The sequence below is a fragment of the Aulonocara stuartgranti genome (genome assembly GCF_965226115.1).
Source record: "Aulonocara stuartgranti genome assembly, chromosome: 5".
NCBI lineage: Eukaryota > Metazoa > Chordata > Actinopteri > Cichliformes > Cichlidae > Aulonocara > Aulonocara stuartgranti.
In genome coordinates, this window is record NC_138943.1 from 31,084,867 (window position 1) to 31,104,921 (window position 20,055).

Below are 20,055 nucleotides of genomic sequence, written 5' to 3' on the forward strand. Positions count from 1 at the left end.
TTGATGCCAGCACACTCACCTGCTGGAGCGTAATCAGCTTTATGAGAGAGGAATGGTGAATAAGGCTCCCTGTGATCGGCTTTTCATTTTAGCAAGAAAAGAAAAAACAAAACAAAAAGCATCTTTTGCAGCTATCTAATAATTAAACTCTACACTACATCGCTCAGTGTACGTTAAAATCTCTCTGCTTCTGATAAAATATTAGATCTAGCCTGGCACACTGGGATTTGTTTAGTACTCAGACACATTTAAAAATTACCATGTTGAAACCCTATGAAGGATTAAAAGACACATTGCAAAGTCTCAAATTTTGATTTGTGCATTTTAACGTGAGCAGCAGAGGCACTTCTGGCTGAGTGTATTGAAAATAAATGAAAAAGCCCTTTGAGGTCAGCAGGTTCTCTCATTGCTTCTTTGCAACTCAAATCATTTGCCATTGACGTTATTCAAGAGTATCATTATGTAACACAGTGAGAACCAGATCCCATATTTACCCTCTGCTGCCTTTTGGTTGTTCTAATTTTAATTTCTTTTTCACCATTAGCTGTGATGTAGGATGCTAAAAAAAATCTTGGGCAAGTGGATAAATCCACTGGCTGCAAAGAGTCCTCTAAGTGCTGTGATGGGCTGTGATGGGAGGAGGTAAAATTTTAAAAAAAGATCAGCTTTCCTCTGGAGAGATGTGACTTGCAATGACAGAATCCACAGAATTGTTTAAATTCACATGGTTTGCTCTTTCAATGATTTATAATGAGAATAATGCTTTCTTATCCAGAGAGAAAAACTGAGGATCTTAAAGCTTCCATGACTGGATTTGACATTAATAATATAGCCTGTATCATATTTGTTTGTAATGTTTTAAAAATGTAATACTGTACTCTATAGTACTCATTTATGACAAAATTACTTATAAACTATGTTTTGTTACCATATTGTTCCTCACAGTCTTCCCTGCACTCAAACATTTGCCAAAAAATCTTAAATTTACTGCATTTCAAAGTGCATTGCAATCACCTTAACATCTGCAGTGATTATGTTCAATTGCTAAATAATCATATAAAACTTACATTGCTGTTGATGCCTGCAGCTGTGACCTTTACAAGTGACAGCAGCACCCTCTCCGCAGGGGCCACACCGAATCACACTGCGCCCTTCATGATTTCGCGTCATCTGAAAAGCTTGTTTCAGGAGAATCTGTTCTGTGGCAGTTTGCTGCCAGAGGAACCATTTAATCATGGATGGCTACCAAAAAAATCACAGCGACATATTATACTGATTACATCAGATTCAGTGTCCTGGCATGTTTTGGAGTTAAGGAACAATAACAGGTTGACATTTATTACTCTGCAGGCTTTTAAAATGCCTGGCGTGCTGTGGGGTTGCGCTTGCACAACGCTATCAGGCTGATGACTGATTAAAAATCATCTTTTCCCCATCATCTCCTCAATATGTTCACGAACACAGAAAAATAACCCCTCTGATCACCCGTTGCTATAGCAACTCCAGCTTTAGCGCCGTGATGCTACAAGGCCACGGATGCTGTGGTGATATCAGGCGTTTGCGGCAAAACAGCACAGTCTGTGAGCAAAAGTACTTGGCACGCCGTGAATAACGACCGGAGAAGATAATTAGGGACAGAAATACAACAAAGAAAAAAGCGTGAGTAGGGAGGACACAGAATATGATAATCACGCTTCATATGGACACTATGCAGGACAAACCCTTCATAGTTTCATGCTGTAAATGAATTAAAAGGCTACTTGGTCCTCCACCTTAAGAACACGTGTCAGTAAGTGTGCACTACAATGAAAAGTATCAGCAGAAAAAGAAACGATGTCGACTCTAAGACATTTTTTGAGACTGCAGCACAATGAGGAAGAACATGATGTTGTAGCGACAGATCCCCGAGACTCTCGTCTGTCTCTGAGTCGAGATGACAGCTGAGTCTACATTCTGCACTAACTACTGCTTTGCCTCATTACATCACAGGTGTAGTCGTGACTGACAACAAAGTGACTAACTGTTAAACGTGTCAGATGTTGCTCTGTGCCACTCAGCATTATAAATCCTGTCTTTTTTTTTTGCTTTATTCCTTTGTTCGTGAACATGCAGAGAGAGATAAGAAGTATATTAATATCTCCTTAAACAGGTAAACTTTGTAGCAGCTCAGGAAATAATGCTTAGTTCTTGAGGAATCCTGGCTTGCTTTCTTATCAAAATTTCAGTTACTAGACTGCTCTCAGTGTCGTGTCTGCTAGAAAGAGGAAGTAACAGGTAACGGGTGTATCCAGAGGTCAAACTTAACTATTATCACCTAGAAGTATAAAAATCAACACGTACGCTTGGTTAAAAAAGATTAGTGTTTCATAACACATGCTTCTGAGAAGGCTGAGGTAAAACTATTCAACACAGTGCACCGATCCCTGGAAATAAATGACCTCGCATTGCTGCAAAGCTCCTCTGCCACGCCATCGTAAGAGTGATCGATGCTGGTGAGCACATCGTGAATAGCTGAAAACTCGTGATCCCAGTTGGCATTAGTTATAAATGACCAGTATGACATGTTGGCTTCTCTCAATACTTCCAGATGGCACCCAGTGATACCGCGGTCAACGGTCTGTCTGCGACGCAGCGAAAATGTTCGTCCTGGGTGGGAAGCTTCAGGTTTATTTGGCTCAGCAGATTTCTGCTGAATCTATTTCTTTTTGCACGAGGTGGTAGAACAGTTTGTAAAACTGTTTGTTGGGAGTCTTTAGAGTAATTCATTTAGATTAGTTATTAAAAATCTTTGTTTCTATTAAATATAATTTCTGGACTCTTTTGGCCTTTTATTTGTGAGCACATATGGAGCATTGAATGTTGTCTCCATCCATTTGTTGCTTTCAGTACCAGGTTTTCCATTAGCCTATATGTTCCCCCCACACTTCATTTCTAATGTTTGTGGACATTAGGATGCTTCAGGGTTTTTAGAATGTTAGAGCAACATTTCATCTCCAATAACAGTCAGATTCTTGAATTAGCTTCATATAGGTTCCTGCATCCCAGCGACGAAAAAAAAACCAAGAAAAAAACAGATTTTCTCATTGTACTTGTGACATGGCAGTGACCCAGAGAGATCTCTGCCATCACCTTTGTACGGTTGTCAGTGGAACTCCTTTATACTAAAGATATAGTCATATAATCACAAAAAGCACTACACTCCAAAATGGTTTGATGCAATACCTACTGAATAAAACATAAAACTTTGCCAGTTGTGTCACAAAAAAGCCACAAGAAGGGATTATAAAGATCTCCACAGAAAACTCCACATGTTAAAATGCAATAACTTTAAACAGTTGAACATACAGAATAATCATGAGAATTAACTAAAGATCGTAGTTCATTCTCCAATTAAGAGATTTTAAAAGATCATTTTGTGATGTGATGGCATTTACTATAACTTCAGCTGCTTCTCCTCAGCTCTGCTAAGAATCATTAAAGTGATGGTTGGGACTTCCATTCAGTCAGTCTGTCAATGAATCTATTAAAACAGATTATCATGGATTTCAAAATCTTATTTGGTTGTCATTTGTACCTATTTTCAGTGATATCATCTTTAATAGCAGGAAATTAACTACTCATATCCTTTCTTTTTGGACATATTTTTCAAGTGATCTATATTTGACAACAGTACAGTAAAACTTCAATTTGTAATTTTGGTGTGCCATCCCAGTACTTTTAGTCGCTCCCCACATGGCCACACTTATGAAAAATGTCTGGAGGTGCACGTGATTGCACAATACTTATCATTTATTTATTTATCATCATTATTTACAGATTTAAAAACAATTCGTGTAAGAATTTTTTCTTTTTCACAATTCCTCGTTTATGTGCTCATACACCTGTATGGGCTTTAAAGGGCATAAATGCAGGTCTCAATGAGTAAAAAAAGTCAACCTGTAACCTCACAGCTGGATCAACACCTCTATTTCAAAAAAGAAAGAAGGAAAAAGAAAAAAGGAGAAAACATTTTAACACGGAACAAGAAACAAGCAAACAAACGATGGTACAAATGAGTTTACTTCACCTAAACGGTGTGGAGTCTGAAAGGAGGCACTAGAACATTAATTAAGAAGGATTTTAAAAAATAAACTGATTGAATCTGTATTTAAGTGATGCACTAAAAAATATAAAGATCATTAAATCTGTCAGTGTTGTTTCCGTACTCGGTAAATCAAAGTAAATCAGTCCATCACACCGAGCCATAGCAGAAGCTTCATGGCTCTGATTTGCTGCCAGCACATCGGTCAGAGTCATTTTTTTTTCTACATCACCCACACCCGGCGTTCCCTTCCGTTCTGACGGCTAAGTTTGTTAACACAGTTGCTGGTAGCAAACTTACACACGCATAATACGTTCACACTGCTTTTATGTGTCAATCAATCACTCGAGGTTACAAACGAGTGAACCTATCTGAAGGCGACATCTCAACTCGCTTAACCCTAAAATCACCTTTTTTCTTTTAATTTACTTCTTTTCTTTCCGCTTTTCTTAGTTTTATCAGTATATCTGAGATTAACTCCTGTCTCTGCGCCCCCCCCCCCCTCCTCCTCCGTACCCACTGTGTCCTATTCGCTGTGCCGTGCGCTCCGGACCCTTCGCTCCCTTTTCTCCCCTCCTCCCCTCCTTTCTCCTCCTATCTCCTCTCCTGCTCTCCGTGCAGATCTCGACGCACACGGGCACAACAGATGGTACAGTACCACAGGCTGCAGGAGCGCTAGAATCGGCTGTAGAAGTACTTTTTATTTCTCTGAACTTCACAGGGACGTAAAGTGTAATAGGAGTGGGGAGTGAGGACAGACTCGACTTTGACAGGCACTGGATCCTACGTTTAGTGGCGGAATTTGGAGTCAAGGTAAGTTGTGGTGTTTTTTTTTTTCTTTTCTGAATAGCCGTCCACATTTAGGAATGTGAAAGAGAAAAAAAAAGCGACCACGTACAGGCTTTATTTTATCGATCTGTTTAGTAAACCCAAACATTTGGGTTTGTTCTGTAGAATGTGCTGAATAAAATGACTATTGCAACCTGACGATTTTGGTTACTATATATATATATATATATATATATATATATATATATAATGAAGTTATGTGACATCCACATTTTACCACATGTTACCACTTTTTCATTAGTGATCGCATCCACAAGAAAACTGGATTTGAATATGTAACGAAGTCCGCCAATAATAAGAATACAGAAGAATGAACTGGAATCCTTAACACCTCCAATCCTTGTTTAATTATTTATTTATTCTTAACAGCAAGTTTCACTCTAGTTTCTATTCCCAGAGTTTATTACAGCACTCTATCTTCACTGGTTCCCCCGGCACAAACACATGCACAGTACGTGCTGATGCTGAACGTGCAGGAGATGCTCTCACATCACCCAGATAAATTCAATCATAAAACGATCGGTGCTGGCGATTGCCACTCTGCAGAGCAAACTTTCACCGTGGGGAAAATAAGCTGGCAAACGGTGACATGTCAAAGGTCAATAATGTTCCTTTGAGACCTGCTGTTGAATGAGGTTTACCTTAAGTCATTTTGTCATTGCTCAGAAGCAGATGAAAACTTCCAGATGTGAATGTAAAAAATTGACTTAACCTTCCTGTCGTGTTCGGGTCAAATCGGGTCAAATTAATCAACAAAAAGTTTTAATGACATGTTTTTCATTATGCCTCACATATGTCATGAGGGGCAAATGTTTTAGGTAGTGGTAATTTAAACCACTAAATTGCACTGATGACCTTTGTATTAATTCAATTAAGTTTAGTTTTGTTGGAAATCTTAGATTTTTTTTATTTTTTATGCTGAAATCAGGATCTCTCAAGAACAGCTAGCAATGGATAGAAGCCGTACCCTTGCCAGATGATTGAGTCACACTCAGAATTACATAGGAAAATAAATACTACAGCATTTCCATTATAGAGTCATGCCATTCATCATTAACTCATGTCCTTAAGGTACTTTAAGAAGGGTGATGCACTGGTGAGCTGTATGTAATGATTTGTTTAGTCCCAGAAGAGGTCCAGACCTCCGCTTAACCCCATGTGGCCCCAGTGGCAGCAGGAAAGTGCAGCAGATTACCACCTAGCCTCGCAATTTGTACACAATTAGATCTCCGGGGAGAGAGCTGCTCCAACTTTGCATTGCAACTGCTCTTGACTCTGCGTGAGCTTCTGGCACAATATAGATGTGGAAGGTGCAGCGACTGTTTTGAAAAAGGCAAATGCAAATGTACGAATCTGTTATTGTTGGTTTATCTACGAGGACAACAGTAACATTGCTAATTAATAGAAATAATTGGGAGAAGAGCAGAGCTGGTTCCCCTGGTCTGTAGAAGTAGCTGTGGGATCACTTTCACGAGGTTTGCTCATTCAAATCTGTGCTTTTTCTCAAAGTACTGCAGCACATTCAATTATGTAATATTACACTGTATCCTTTGTCTCTGAGATAGTTTATTTGTGCTCATTAAAATTTTTGTGGGACCGCTGAGAGCCACTAATGTGCAAGACCAACATAAAAAGCTGAGTTGTGCTGAGCGCCTGTACTGTGTGTAGATCTGAACACAGAGTGAGCCACAATATTGGTACATAAATTGGTATGTACTGCAGTGAGATATCACACAGAGGACCGGTGAGATTATCATATATATATAGCATTTCTTTTCTGCTCTAACAAGTGGAAACAGTGATGCAGTGATGAGGAGGAGCAGAGGAGTTTGCTCATTTTGGAGGAGGCTGTGCTGCTTACACAGATGCTCCCAGTGTGGTATTTTTCATTACATTGTTTTCAATGTTGTGAGAAAATAAACATAGTGGGCGAGGGGAGTTTAATGACTTAAGTCAGAAGAAACATCCACCGAGTGTGGCAGGGTTAGAGATAAAGTAATAAGAGATGGGACGGGCTGTTTTTATGAGGACTGTAGCGTGTGAGTGCGGTCTCTCCTTTTGAAGAGCGGAATCAAAAGGCATGTGGATACTCAGCCACTGCAGAGGCTGACTGTTGTATTGACTTTACATAACACAGATGTGAGGTATGCCTCATAGATACACATTTTTACCATTTAAACTGTTTATTTCACTTAAAAAAATATTTTTCTAGACTTAATAAGCATGCCAAACATATTAAATGCTACATTTCAGCAGAGAGAAAATTAAATTGCATGATGCATTGTTGCTCATTAGAAACCATTTCCAAACAGCCTGCAGACCCTCAGTTTCATAAATGTGGTGCCATGCAAATATGATGTGATGCTCACAGCAAACCATATACTGTAAACAAAATAAATCATGCTGACTTCCACTTCCACGTATGCAAATGCTGCCACTATTATCTCTGATTCAGGGTGCCCTGTTTAAATTAATATGCTTCATTTGACGGCTTTCCTAATTTTGCTGCGGCTCCTGTCCGCCCATCAAATTGAAGTCGAAGCTGGCCTCACGTGACTCAAACGGCCAAGCAGGAATAAGTGATACCATCAAGTCAGAGACTAAGTGCACAGCGGCTGCTGTATCCGTGCTTGTAGCACTCCATTTACAGTGAATCAATACCCCACTGTGACAAGTGAGTGAGAGGAAAATAAGGGGTATGCTATAGTAAAAAATCCTGCAGTGATACCTGTGGCAGCTGTTAAGCACTCACGCAATGCAGCATCTAACATTAAGCTGCTAATCTCAACATGAAAGAGAAGACGCTCACGTTTGTGACAGAGAGGGAGGTTGCATTTAAAATGAGTACACTGAGCATACAGTGTATGCATACATTACTGGTTGACTGTCAGAATCCTTGTAAGCTCCTACGGTACAGCTCCTATAGTAATGAATTTTCAATACAAACAGCCTTCCAGATCATCCTCTGACTGTTAAAACACATCACAGCAGCTATAATAATAAATGTTATTACTGATTTATTATTATACATTGGGAGGCTGATAAAAGCAGAAGAAGAAAATACATCTGTGGAATTGACCATCATCACTTTCACGAGTGGCATGCAACAGTCAGCGTCTGGAATTGTGCACCGATGTATAAAATCGATAAAATATAAAATCAGTCAGGTGGACTGTCAGCTGCACTGAGCATCATCCTCTGTTTTTAATCACACAGGACATTTCATGTATTTTTTTTCTCTGTCCTTCTATCCAGTGGGAAGTTGGGCGACTGTTTGAAAACGCAGATGCAAAAAAACTCTTTTTGCATCAATCCAGTATTTAAGAATCTAATTATGTTCTTTTTCTTTTTCACATAGACCCTGTATGAAAGATGGACATAGCTTCTGTGAAAAGTGAACTCAGTACATTCTTACTAATCTGTGAGAGACTCCTCACAAAAGACCTCTTCCCTGATCTCTTCAAGTCTTATTACATATGACATGATGTTGGAGTCCAGACTGGTTTGACTGGCTTCAGAAACTAAGATGCAACGATTACAAGTTACTCTGACCAAGGCTTTAAAAGTCACAGTAGTTACGTCCAAGTTTCATATACAATCAGTGAAATCCAATGAATCCACACCCACAGAGCTCTAATGATACGCATTAGATGAGTTTATTAAAAAAAATAACAATAATAATAAATGGAACTTCAAATATTTTGTGAAATCTGCCTCAGCTAATGTCTTTTTACTTGTGAGATCCTAGTCTAATATCAGAGATCAAGTTTTCAGAGGCTGTAAAATAGGCTCTGACATCTGCACGCCTCAAGAGTTGTTCAGTATAATGATACTTCCACAGCACTGAGCTACAGGCTGTAGTTGCACATGCAATATGTATCAGGAAACTATTTTTGTCCATGTTTCAACTTCCACACACCACTGACTGTGCAGTGCCTCGCATGGATCATTGTTTACTCTCACCTTTACTTTTTTAAGATGCTTTGTTTGTTTCTCTCCTTGGTATTGCAGCTCTGCTTATTTACTGCAACGTGTTTTGTAATTTGGTGTTGTGAGGGAGGCGGAAGCTGATGGGAAAAGAAAAAAAGAAAGATGCCAGTGCATGCTCTGTAGAGCAGATCAGCTGTGGATTGTCAGTCTCTCACCGCTGCTTTCTTATTAGGCTGGTTTTTTCTCTGCAGGCACTTGGGACAAGTTGTTGACATGAGTCATTATGGGTCGTACCAGGGGAAGACACGGAGCGTGGTTGTGTTGTAGCATGTCACGCTGCCGGCTCTGTTTACGGAGAGGAAACAATTAAGAGCCTTATAAATTGAGAGAGTGTGTCCATGTGGAAATCACGCAGGAAGGAGTTGTTTCTATCCTCAAACCTCATCTTTAGAGGAAGGGTTACCACAGCACCACGAAGCTTCAAAGAGCCACGCTGCCTGGCCATCCACAAATAGAAAATTTAAAGGGGAATTTTAAATTGAAGCAGATTAATATTTCACCTCAGGATTGATTCGCTCTGCCGTTGTCTGACATTTTCATCCGCAAGTGAGTTGCTTATGCAAAAATCAGGCAGTGACGTTGGTGTGGTCCTGATCTGGCACATCTCCTTTTCACACTGCATTAGAAGTAACAGGCTACCTATTGCTGTCATTGGCAGTTTGTCACCCTACTTTGCCTGCTCTGTTATTTTCTCATTCACAGTAGTGAGAAGAAAAAGGGGGCTTAAAGCGATGTTGATTTGTGGTGTTGCATCTTGAAACAAATTGTTGTTTCCATTAATATTTGAGGGTCTAAAGAAAATTTAGACGTTGACATTTTGCACATCAGTGCATGTCTGCAGTATGTTTCTGCCCTATAGAACAAAACGCTGATGAAATGTGTTGAAATTTCTAGCGATATTTCCTTTTAACTTCCGAAATCAGTTAAATAAAAAAACTACTGTCGATGTAACAAGATTATTATCTGGGACAAAAAAATGAAGCACTTTCATGTTTGTTGTGTTCTGCGCATGAGGAATGTTATTGGTTTTTCTGTCTCTTTTAATACTGTCTTGCCTACATGTGGCTCTGGTCCCTGTTGCATGTTGCACAGTTGAAGGACAGGGGCAATCTGTTTTCATTAAAGTTGTATGACAGGACCTGAATACAACGGGGCTGTTGCGTGACTACAATCAATGGCGCTCTGGTCGTTTGTCACCATGGTCACGTGGGCAGAGATGTGCCTTGAGTTGCCCCCTGAATCAGGACTTAATGAGAGTCTGAATTCAGCCTGAGGGATAGAAAGTATTTTTTAGACACCTTCAAACGGAGGCGTATTTCAGCTTGAGCAGGCTGTATTGTCTGTGTGTGTTTTCTGACTTCGCTCTGGATTTCAAGCAAGATGACAAGCTCAGATTTGTCAGTTTGCAGTTTTCAGAAGTGTAACACTGCGGCTTTGGCTTCTGGCAGAAAAGAGGAGAATGGGGAGGAAAGGCTCGGTGATAGAGCTGGCAGCTTTTAAGACAGTGTGCAATTAAATCAGAAATGTTAAAGGAGGGCAAGGATTTTGTTTTTTCTAAAGGAAGCAACTTCAATCATACGTGAACTGCAGGCTTAATCACTATTGTCTCATTGTATATTCTCAAATTAGTAATTTCCAAATGGAAGTAGGATTCTGTTTTTTAATTGTTGTTTAAATAGCTTGGCATTGGCTAGTTGTATGCAGCTTCCATTATCTTTATTGCCTCAATAAAACACAGCATTAAACCTGGGTTATCTGAGGGGTTGTTGACCACTTTGGGGGCCCTGGAAACTGGTTGTGAACACAACACTGACCAGATGTCACCTTGAGAGAGAAAGCTAAAGCAAACAGTTGACACCAAGCTGTTACGCAACTTCATAAAAAGCTGTATAATGAACCACAGGAGAGGAGGGCCTGAAAAACAGGACCCCAGATGCAGAGGGCCAAAGCCAAAAGCTTGGGGTGATGCTCAAGTGATAGTTCAGGACTATAAAAGGAAGTTACAGAACAGAAACCTAAAACCACTAAAAAAAGCCCACTATCACCTCTCTTACTTCTGATCTCTTGAGGAAATTAGCACTCTTTTTAGGTGCTAAATGTACATGTTTGCCTATCTTGTGTGGGTGGAGTCTAGCTTTTTACTTTTAGAAGCAAAACAGAAAGTCATCTAACGGCTGATATCCTTATTAACCTTGTTATCCTTATTCTCAGAGTGTTTAAGACGACACAACCTTCTCAAGAAAAGTTATGTGCGAGATGATTTATATCGTGCAGTGATTTATATCAATGCATATAAAAGCACCGCCTTGCATAGAAGATCCAGTGAAGCACGGTGGACAGCTTGTGAGAGGGGCTCTTACAAATTTTTTTTTAAAAAGTGTCCTTCCCTGATGAGCGCCTACTTATCTTATATAAAAGAAATAAATTCTCAGCATTGGGAGCTGCCATTTCATTGCTCTAAAGGTCTTTGTATGGTGATATAATCCTAAAAGACAGAGCGATTAGAGCTTTAAAGCCTTGCATTTGTTGACACTATAAGATCTGCAAGTAAGCCTTCATACTGTTTTGAATTATGACTATATATTAAGCTCCCAGGATCATTTAATACTGTCAGGATTCCAGCACAAAGAATGAGGCTAAAACTGACTTACGCACTACAAGAATATATCAAAGCAACATATTTAATCACTGGAATACACAAGTGTAATTATTGTTAGATGCTCTCCTTGTGCCCTATTGATGGAACAGTTTTGCCAGTTTTCTCTCGTGGCTTTGTATGCAGCATATAGCTTTGAGTTCTTGAGAGAAATACACAGCTACACTTGCCTATTTCACCTCTCACAGTTAGATTCAGAACACCTGGGTTCACAAACAGAGTTGAAAACACCCTCATGACACCGCTTAATGGGACTTTGAATTTTGGGTTGAATAAAACCCAGGATATCCCGAACTGGCTTTGCAGCACATATCCCAGCTATCAGCTCTCTTTCTCTGGTATTAGATTGGTTTGGGTTGATCTTGTGTTTATGTTTATTTCCCGCTACAATTAGATCTTTGTTTTTCCATTTAAAAGTTTAAAGTAAATCTAAATTTAGACGTTCATGAACAGTGGAACAGTAGGACTGCTAACAATGGCCCAAAACAGTGTGTTTAGGTAAACAATGAGCCGAACTCAACAATAAGTTTCGATATGCCAAACAGGACTGCACATTTAGGTGTTAGTTCTAAGATCATCACTGCAAAAGATCCATCTATCCTTCATACATGTTGTTGTATTATGACATCCTGATGGATTCAGCCATATTCCAAGATTTCAGACAGTAGTTTTGTCTCAGTCTGTCCCATATCTGAGCAAATTTGTATCCTTTGCTAATTTGACAACCTTCTTCTTTAATAAGAAGTAGAAGCTTCACATTGAATGAATCCCACTCGACTACAGATAAGGGAGGAGGGAAACTGAGCCGAGGGAGCAGGTGGTAGACTTGAATGAGCAGATCTAATAAAAAAATCATTCAAAACAACTGTTCCTGCTCTTCTTGCACGAAAGGCAACAACAGAAGCACTTATCTGCGCTGTAATGTACATGAATATTTTATCTCTACTCGATGTTTGGTGACATAAACAAACGTCTTGGACATCCAAAAGATGAAAAAAAAAAAGTCTTCCAATTTTAGTAATATGCAGCGTGCAACACACACCCTTCTGCTCAGTGCGCTTCTCTGCATTGAGCAGGATCGGTACTGTACTATGATGCCACACTGACTGTGTAACCAAGGCAACTAACAACAGGCAGAGTGAATGGTCAGATTAGCTGCTGAAGTGTGAAAAGGAAGCGTTTCAGATTTTACATAAAGCAAAATGGTCAAGCCGTCGTACATCAAAACAGCCCGTGAAAAGCAGAAATGAACAATTTCCATGTATGCACTTTATCTGGTTTTCTCTGTTGCATAAACAAATACCACAGAGAAGATCTGGAAATTTTGCAGATTCTCACATTAAAACAGGAATATTCAAACGCCTGGCTCAAAAGATGAAGCCCTGTAGCCTGACATTAGGCTGGAGATGAGCTAATCGCAGACTTCAGGAAGAGAGGGGTTGGTGGGGGTGGATGCCTCCATTAGCGATTCGGATTCACACCTCAGTCATTCATCTCACTGCCTCCCACCGCAATGACCCCCCTGTCACATGTTCTGAGTCACCTGGCCCCTCGCCACTCCTCCCTGCTTGTTTTTTCAGCGTGTATATACGCTTCTCTCCCTTTCATTCTCTTCTTATGGAACGCAGCAGCACACAGAGAGGAGATTAACTGTATCACTGCCTAGACCAAGCAAGAAAAGAGAGGAAAGTATATTTAGGTACAGACAGCTACTACTGACTGGAGAAAGGCCTCAGAGGTAGGCTTTCTTCATTCACGTGGGAGGTAAAGAAGCACCATTTCTAGGGTTTTTTTGCAGTTAGCCTGTTCTTAACTTATACCAAAAAAGGCCAAGCAAGCATAGGAGGACTGACCCCATGGGTTTTTAGTGTACCCGCTCCTGTTTTCCCAGCACACATTCGTATACATTCACTTGCCACCAACCATCATAGAATTAAATGAGTCAGTCACTTCAGACTGGCTTTGTTGTGCCTCAACAGTTGCATGTTGTTTCTGCCAGGAACATTGTCGTCATGAGAGCATTATTAAAAGAGAGCCACATGTCAAGAAGCATGCATCCTTTTAAAGGACTCTGATACATAGCAACAGCAACGAGAATACTTAAATCTGCCGTACATGTTCAAAAAAGTGCCACCGGAAGAAGAAGTGTTTTAACCTCAAGGGCCTTTTTGCAACTCTTCAGAAGCTTTTAGCCACATTACATGAGCGTTATCGGTAGAGTCTGCTCTATTTCAGTGGGCAAGTTATTACAATTGCAATACAATGTAACAAAGCATTAGTGTGCTGCTGCTTTCCCATAGTTGGCGTTATGTGTTTATATCTGCTTATAATTAACGTTGTGGCATCAATTTCAAATGCTATAGACCAGGAGGTTTTTTTAACTAGCACATGTAGAAGTAATGCTTTTCCAGTCATTTACAAAGGACTCCTCTGAGCCAGTAAGTGTGTTGCACTATGTTACTGTATCATCAGCTCATAGGTTACAGATTTACCCCGTCTGTGTGTGCATATGTGTTCAGTATGTTTGGCAAAAATCTCTTCTTATTTAACATTAAGTACAAGGAAGACATTGTTAGTGATAGTGTTGGGTAAACAAGGCTTTAACCAAGTTAAGTTATTATCTTACTATAATGAGCCTATCGATATATATACACTACTAGTCAAAGGTTTGGACACACATTCTCATTTAATGGTCTTTCTTTATTTTTATTTTTATGACTATTTACATTGTAGATTGTCACTGAAGGCATCAAAACTATGAATGAACACATATGGGATTATGTAGTAAACAAAAAAGTGTGAAATAACTCTAAACATGTTTTAGATTTTAGATTCTTCAGAATAACCACCCTTTGTCACGGACGAGAATGCGGTGGACTCAAGAGCAGACTCAATTTGCTTAGAACTGTGTATAATTTATTGAAAAGAACAAAACGTGAACGGAACTGGGTTTAACAAAAACCATACGCAGAAAACTAAAGGAAATCCGTGGGCGGAGAAACCGGCGTAGAGCACGGGGAGACTTCTAACGGGAACTTCTGTAAACACAGGGGAGAAATGTTACTGAATGGGAAACAAACGAGTAAGGGACAAAGGTACGGAGTGCCAGTGAATAGTCTTGGGCTTACTTGGCGACCCTAGTCATTTAACGGGGAAAAGGCTGCCAGGGGTGTATTCCAAAGAGGGTCAAGAGTGGAGAGTCCGGTCCAGATTTCGAAGAGATGGAGAATACAGACTGAAGGGCAGGCTGAGGAGAAGTGGAGTATATAATCCTCGGGTTCCGAGCAGATGGGAGGACAGGATGGAGACCAAAAACAGCACTACTGGTGAGTGCGATGGGTGGAGAATCTGAAGAATACAGGAAACAAAAACATATTAACCCAAGGTCCAGATATACAGAGTCAGAGCTCAGAGGAGGCCGAGTTTACCACAGATGGTAGCAGGACGAACTGGCGAGGAGTGGCAGGCCGTGCTGGCTTAAAAACCCTCTAGGTGGAGCCCCGGAGATTGACAACAGGTGATGAGCTGGCCAACTCCACTCCCAGGGACAAATGACAGGAACCTGGACCACGCCCAACCAGACACTCCCACAGCATATGACAGTACCTCCCCCTCAAGGGCCGCCACCCGGCGACCCCCCAGACCGGGCCCTGCGAGGGGAGGAACGAAACGCAGCGATCAGAGACGGGTCCAGAACGAGCGACCGGGGAACCCAAGAACGCTCCTCAGGCCCATACCCCTCCCAGTCCACCAGGTACTGGACACCACGACCACGGCGGCGCACGTCAACGATCCGCCGGACCGAATAGGCCGGATGACCGTCCACGAGCCGGGCGGGAGGCGGGGGAACAGGCGGTGGACACAGAGGACTGCTACGGACCGGCTTGACCTGAGAGACGTGAAACGTCGGATGGACACGCCAGGAAGCCGGGAGCCTGAGACGGACCGCCGATGGGCCGACGACAGCAGTGATCTCATAGGGGCCAACATAGCGGGGAGCCAACTTTCGAGAAAGCGACCGCAAGGGAATGTCCTTAGCACAAAGCCACACCCGTTGTCCAGGCCGATACGCCGGAGCGACAGAGCGGCGACGATCCGCATAATCCCGTTGCCGGTCGACAGTTGCAAGGAGAGCCCGCCGGACCCTCCGCCACACCCGCCGGCAGCGTTGAAGGTGATGCTGGACCGAAGGAACAGCCAAATCCGCCCCATCCTCTGGGAACAACGGTGGCTGATATCCCAGCGAGGCCTCAAAGGGCGACAAACCCGTCGCCGAAGACGTGAGAGAATTATGGGCATACTCCACCCAAGGCAACTGAGACGACCAGGCCGCCGGGTTCAGTGACGAGACGCAGCGAAGAGCGGATTCCAACTCCTGGTTCAAACGCTCAGTCTGGCCATTGGTCTGCGGATGGAAACCAGAACTCAAGTTGACCTTGGCACCCAGGGCCGTACAGAAGGCCTTCCACACTCGGGAGACAAACTGAGGCCCCCTGTCAGACACAATCTCCGAGGGTATGCCATGAAGACGGAACACATGGTCTGTAAGGAGCTGGGTGGTCTCTGCAGCCGTCGGCAGCTTGTCCAGGGCCACGAAGTGAGCCGCCTTGGAAAACCGATCAACTATGGACAGAACCACCGTCTTCCCCGAAGAGGCTGGGAGGCCGGTAACAAAATCCAAGGCGATATGAGACCAAGGCCTATGCGGGGTACTCAGCGGTCGGAGTAAGCCAGACGGGGGCCGATTAGAGGTCTTGTTACGGGCACAAACGGAACAGGCAGCTACATAAGCCTTCACATCCTTGTCCATAGAACGCCACCAGAAATACCTCTTCAACAAAGCCGTGGTCCTCCTCACTCCCGGATGGCAAGTAAACCGGGCTGTATGGATCCAATGGATAACAGCCGACCGGGCGGCAGAGGGCACAAAACGCCGACCGGGCGGGCCGGTTCCCGGATCAACGTCGTCCCGTAGTCCTTGGCGTATAGCCTCCTCCACATCCCAGGTGAGGGAGCCAATCCTGCAGGTGGAAGGGAGAATGCGCTCCGGGTCCCGGGAGTCCGAGTCCGAGGAGTACTGGCGAGACAGAGCATCGGGTTTAAGATTCCTGGAACCAGGGCGATAGGAAATATCAAAGTTAAATCGAGCAAAGAAAAGGGACCACCGAGCCTGGCGGGAGTTCAGTCTTTTAGCCGTTCTGAGATAAGTCAGATTCTTGTGATCTGTCCAGATGATAAATGGATGTTCCGACCCCTCCAGCCAGTGGCGCCACTCCTCCAAAGCCAACTTAATGGCCAGGAGCTCCCTATCCCCAACGTCATAGTTCTGTTCGGCAGGAGAAAGGCGTCGAGAAAAATAGGCGCAGGGCTGGAGCTTGCCACGAGGACCAGAACGCTGAGACAGCACAGCCCCCACCCCCACACTTGAAGCATCAACCTCCACCACAAACTGCCTACTCGTGTCAGGATGGACTAAAACAGGAGCCGAAGTGAAAAGTCGCTTGAGTGTGGCAAAGGCCGAGTGAGCCTCGGGGGACCAAACGAAGGGGACCTGGGAGGAAGTAAGGCGAGTGAGAGGTGCAGCCACCCGACTGTAGTCCCTGACAAAACGCCTGTAGAAATTTGCGAAGCCAAGGAATTGCTGCAGCTGTCTACGCGAACCAGGAACGGGCCACTCCACCACTGCCTTAACTTTTACAGGGTCCGTCTTCACCTGCCCTTCCGCCAGTAAGTAGCCCAGAAACGAGATAGACGAGACATGAAAGTCACACTTCTCGGCCTTCACATAAAGGCGGTTCTCCAACAGTCGCTGCAGCACACTCCAGACATGCACCCGATGTTCCTCAAGGGACTGAGAAAAAAATCAGAATGTCGTCCAGATAAACAAACACAAAAACATTCAAAAAAATCCCGGAGCACGTCATTCACCAGTGCCTGGAAGACTGCAGGGGCATTGGTGAGGCCAAACGGCATCACCAGGTATTCAAAATGCCCCAGAGGAGTGTTAAAAGCAGTCTTCCACTCGTCACCCTCCCTTATGCGGACAAGGTGGTATGCATTCCTCAAGTCCAACTTAGAGAAGACAGTGGCCCCGTGGAGGGGTTCGAAAGCTGAACTGATCAAAGGCAGGGGATACCTGTTCCTAATCGTGATCGCATTAAGGCCCCTATAATCAATGCACGGCCGGAGCGACGCATCCTTTTTAGAAACAAAAAAGAAACCAGCGGCCACCGGTGAAGAAGAAGGACGAATGAGACCGGCCGCCAGCGAATCCCGGACGTACGTCTCCATAGTCCCCCTCTCTGAACGGGACAGGTTATAGAGACGGCTGGAGGGCAGAGGGGCACCGGGGAGGAGATCAATAGCACAATCATAGGGCCGATGAGGAGGCAGCGACAGAGCCCTGTCTTTACTGAACACTTCTTGTAGATCATGATATTCAGGAGGGACAGAGGAAAGGTCAGGGGGGGAGACAACCACTGGAGGAGAAACAAAAGCCCCCGAGGGCAGAGCTGACTTTAAACAGTTGGCGAGCCAAAACAAACTCCAACTCGCTACTTTCTTCCCTGCCCAGTCAATGTGCGGATTGTGCTTCTGCAACCACGGAAAACCAAGGATCACTGGCACGTCAAGGGAAGAGGTGGCAAAGAGAGTTATGTCTTCCTGATGATTACCTGACGTGACTAACTTGACAGGCGCGGTCCGGTGAGTGATCATCGCGAACACCTCATTATTCAGAGCGGCGGCCGGGATCGGAGGCTCGAGCGGAATGAGGGGCAAATCGAACAATTTAGCCACCGCAGCATCTATCAAATTCTGCTCCGACCCGGAGTCAACGAGAGCACGGAGAGAATGAGCCTTAGTACCGGACATCAACGAAACCGAAAGCAAAAAACGGGGTTTATCACTCTTAAAAACACTGCCCACCCGTAACCCCGGACTTACCGGCGGGCCACGCCTTTTGGCCGGACTGGGCAAACAGCGATGCGATGGCCGCTTCCCCCGCAGTAGAAGCACTCTCCGGCTCGGAAACGCCGCTCCCGCTCCTCAGGAGTGAGCCGAGCGCGGCCAATCTGCATAGGCTCAGGGGAAGGAGATCGAGAACGGACGGATGATGTCACCGGAAGCGACGGGGGTAACGCCGAAACGGCCGCGGGTCGAAACAGAGACGGAGAGGGTTTGGACCGCCTCTCAGCGTCTCTCTCCCTCAGTCGACTATCGATCCTGAGAGCAAGAGAGGCAAGCGCTTCAAACGTGGCCGGCTCGTCGTGCACAGCCAGCTGATCCTTCAGTTGTTCGGAAAGGGACGCTAGGAAAATACCCCGCAGCGCAGCATCCGGCCAACCCGCTTCAACAGCAGCGGTGCGGAACTCGATCGCATATTCCGCAACGCTGCGTTTTCCCTGGCGGAGTCCCAACAGCCTCTTAGCTGCAGTACCCTCAGAGATCGGGTGAGCGAACGTAGCCTTGAATTCCTTGAGGAAGTCCTCATAGGAACACGAGGCAATAGGATGAGAAAACAAAAACGCCTCAGCCCACGCAAGCGCCTTACCCCTAAGCAACCCAACAAAATGGGAAATCTTGGCAGCCTCATTAGGAAACGCGTGCGGCATGCGATTGACGAACAACGACCACTGAAACAGGAACCCCCCACACAGCCCCAGCTCTCCATGAAAAGGCTCCGGTGGAGGAGAAGAGATGCCCCGATAAGCCGATTCAGGACGCGCAACAGCGGGTGCAGGCAACGGTCCCGGCTGACTAGGAAAAACGGGTGGATTAGGCTCCCTGATTTCTGACAACCGGGTAAGTAACTCCTCCTGTTTTTCACTGATAGCATTACACTGGTCCATTAAGGACGTCAAAGTCTGTTCATGCCGTCCTAACACCGCGCCCTGTTTGTTAATGGCGGCGCGAATTGGGTCCGCTGAGTCCATTAGTGGCCAGTTCGTTCTGTCACGGACGAGAATGCGGTGGACTCAAGAGCAGACTCAATTTGCTTAGAACTGTGTATAATTTATTGAAAAGAACAAAACGTGAACGGAACTGGGTTTAACAAAAACCATACGCAGAAAACTAAAGGAAATCCGTGGGCGGAGAAACCGGCGTAGAGCACGGGGAGACTTCTAACGGGAACTTCTGTAAACACAGGGGAGAAATGTTACTGAATGGGAAACAAACGAGTAAGGGACAAAGGTACGGAGTGCCAGTGAATAGTCTTGGGCTTACTTGGCGACCCTAGTCATTTAACGGGGAAAAGGCTGCCAGGGGTGTATTCCAAAGAGGGTCAAGAGTGGAGAGTCCGGTCCAGATTTCGAAGAGATGGAGAATACAGACTGAAGGGCAGGCTGAGGAGAAGTGGAGTATATAATCCTCGGGTTCCGAGCAGATGGGAGGACAGGATGGAGACCAAAAACAGCACTACTGGTGAGTGCGATGGGTGGAGAATCTGAAGAATACAGGAAACAAAAACATATTAACC

General features: G+C 44.0%; 1 protein-coding gene across 1 annotated transcript in view; it reads left to right on the plus strand.

Moving 5' to 3' along the window:
• The first annotated feature begins 4,566 nt into the window (after positions 1-4,566).
• The window catches only part of LOC309707327 (caM kinase-like vesicle-associated protein), a 51,842-nt gene continuing 36,353 nt past the window's right edge, over positions 4,567-20,055 (plus strand). The window contains exon 1 of the mRNA XM_082534632.1: positions 4,567-4,894. The gene's annotated coding sequence lies outside the window, so the exon portion shown is untranslated. The remainder of the gene's footprint in view (positions 4,895-20,055) is intronic.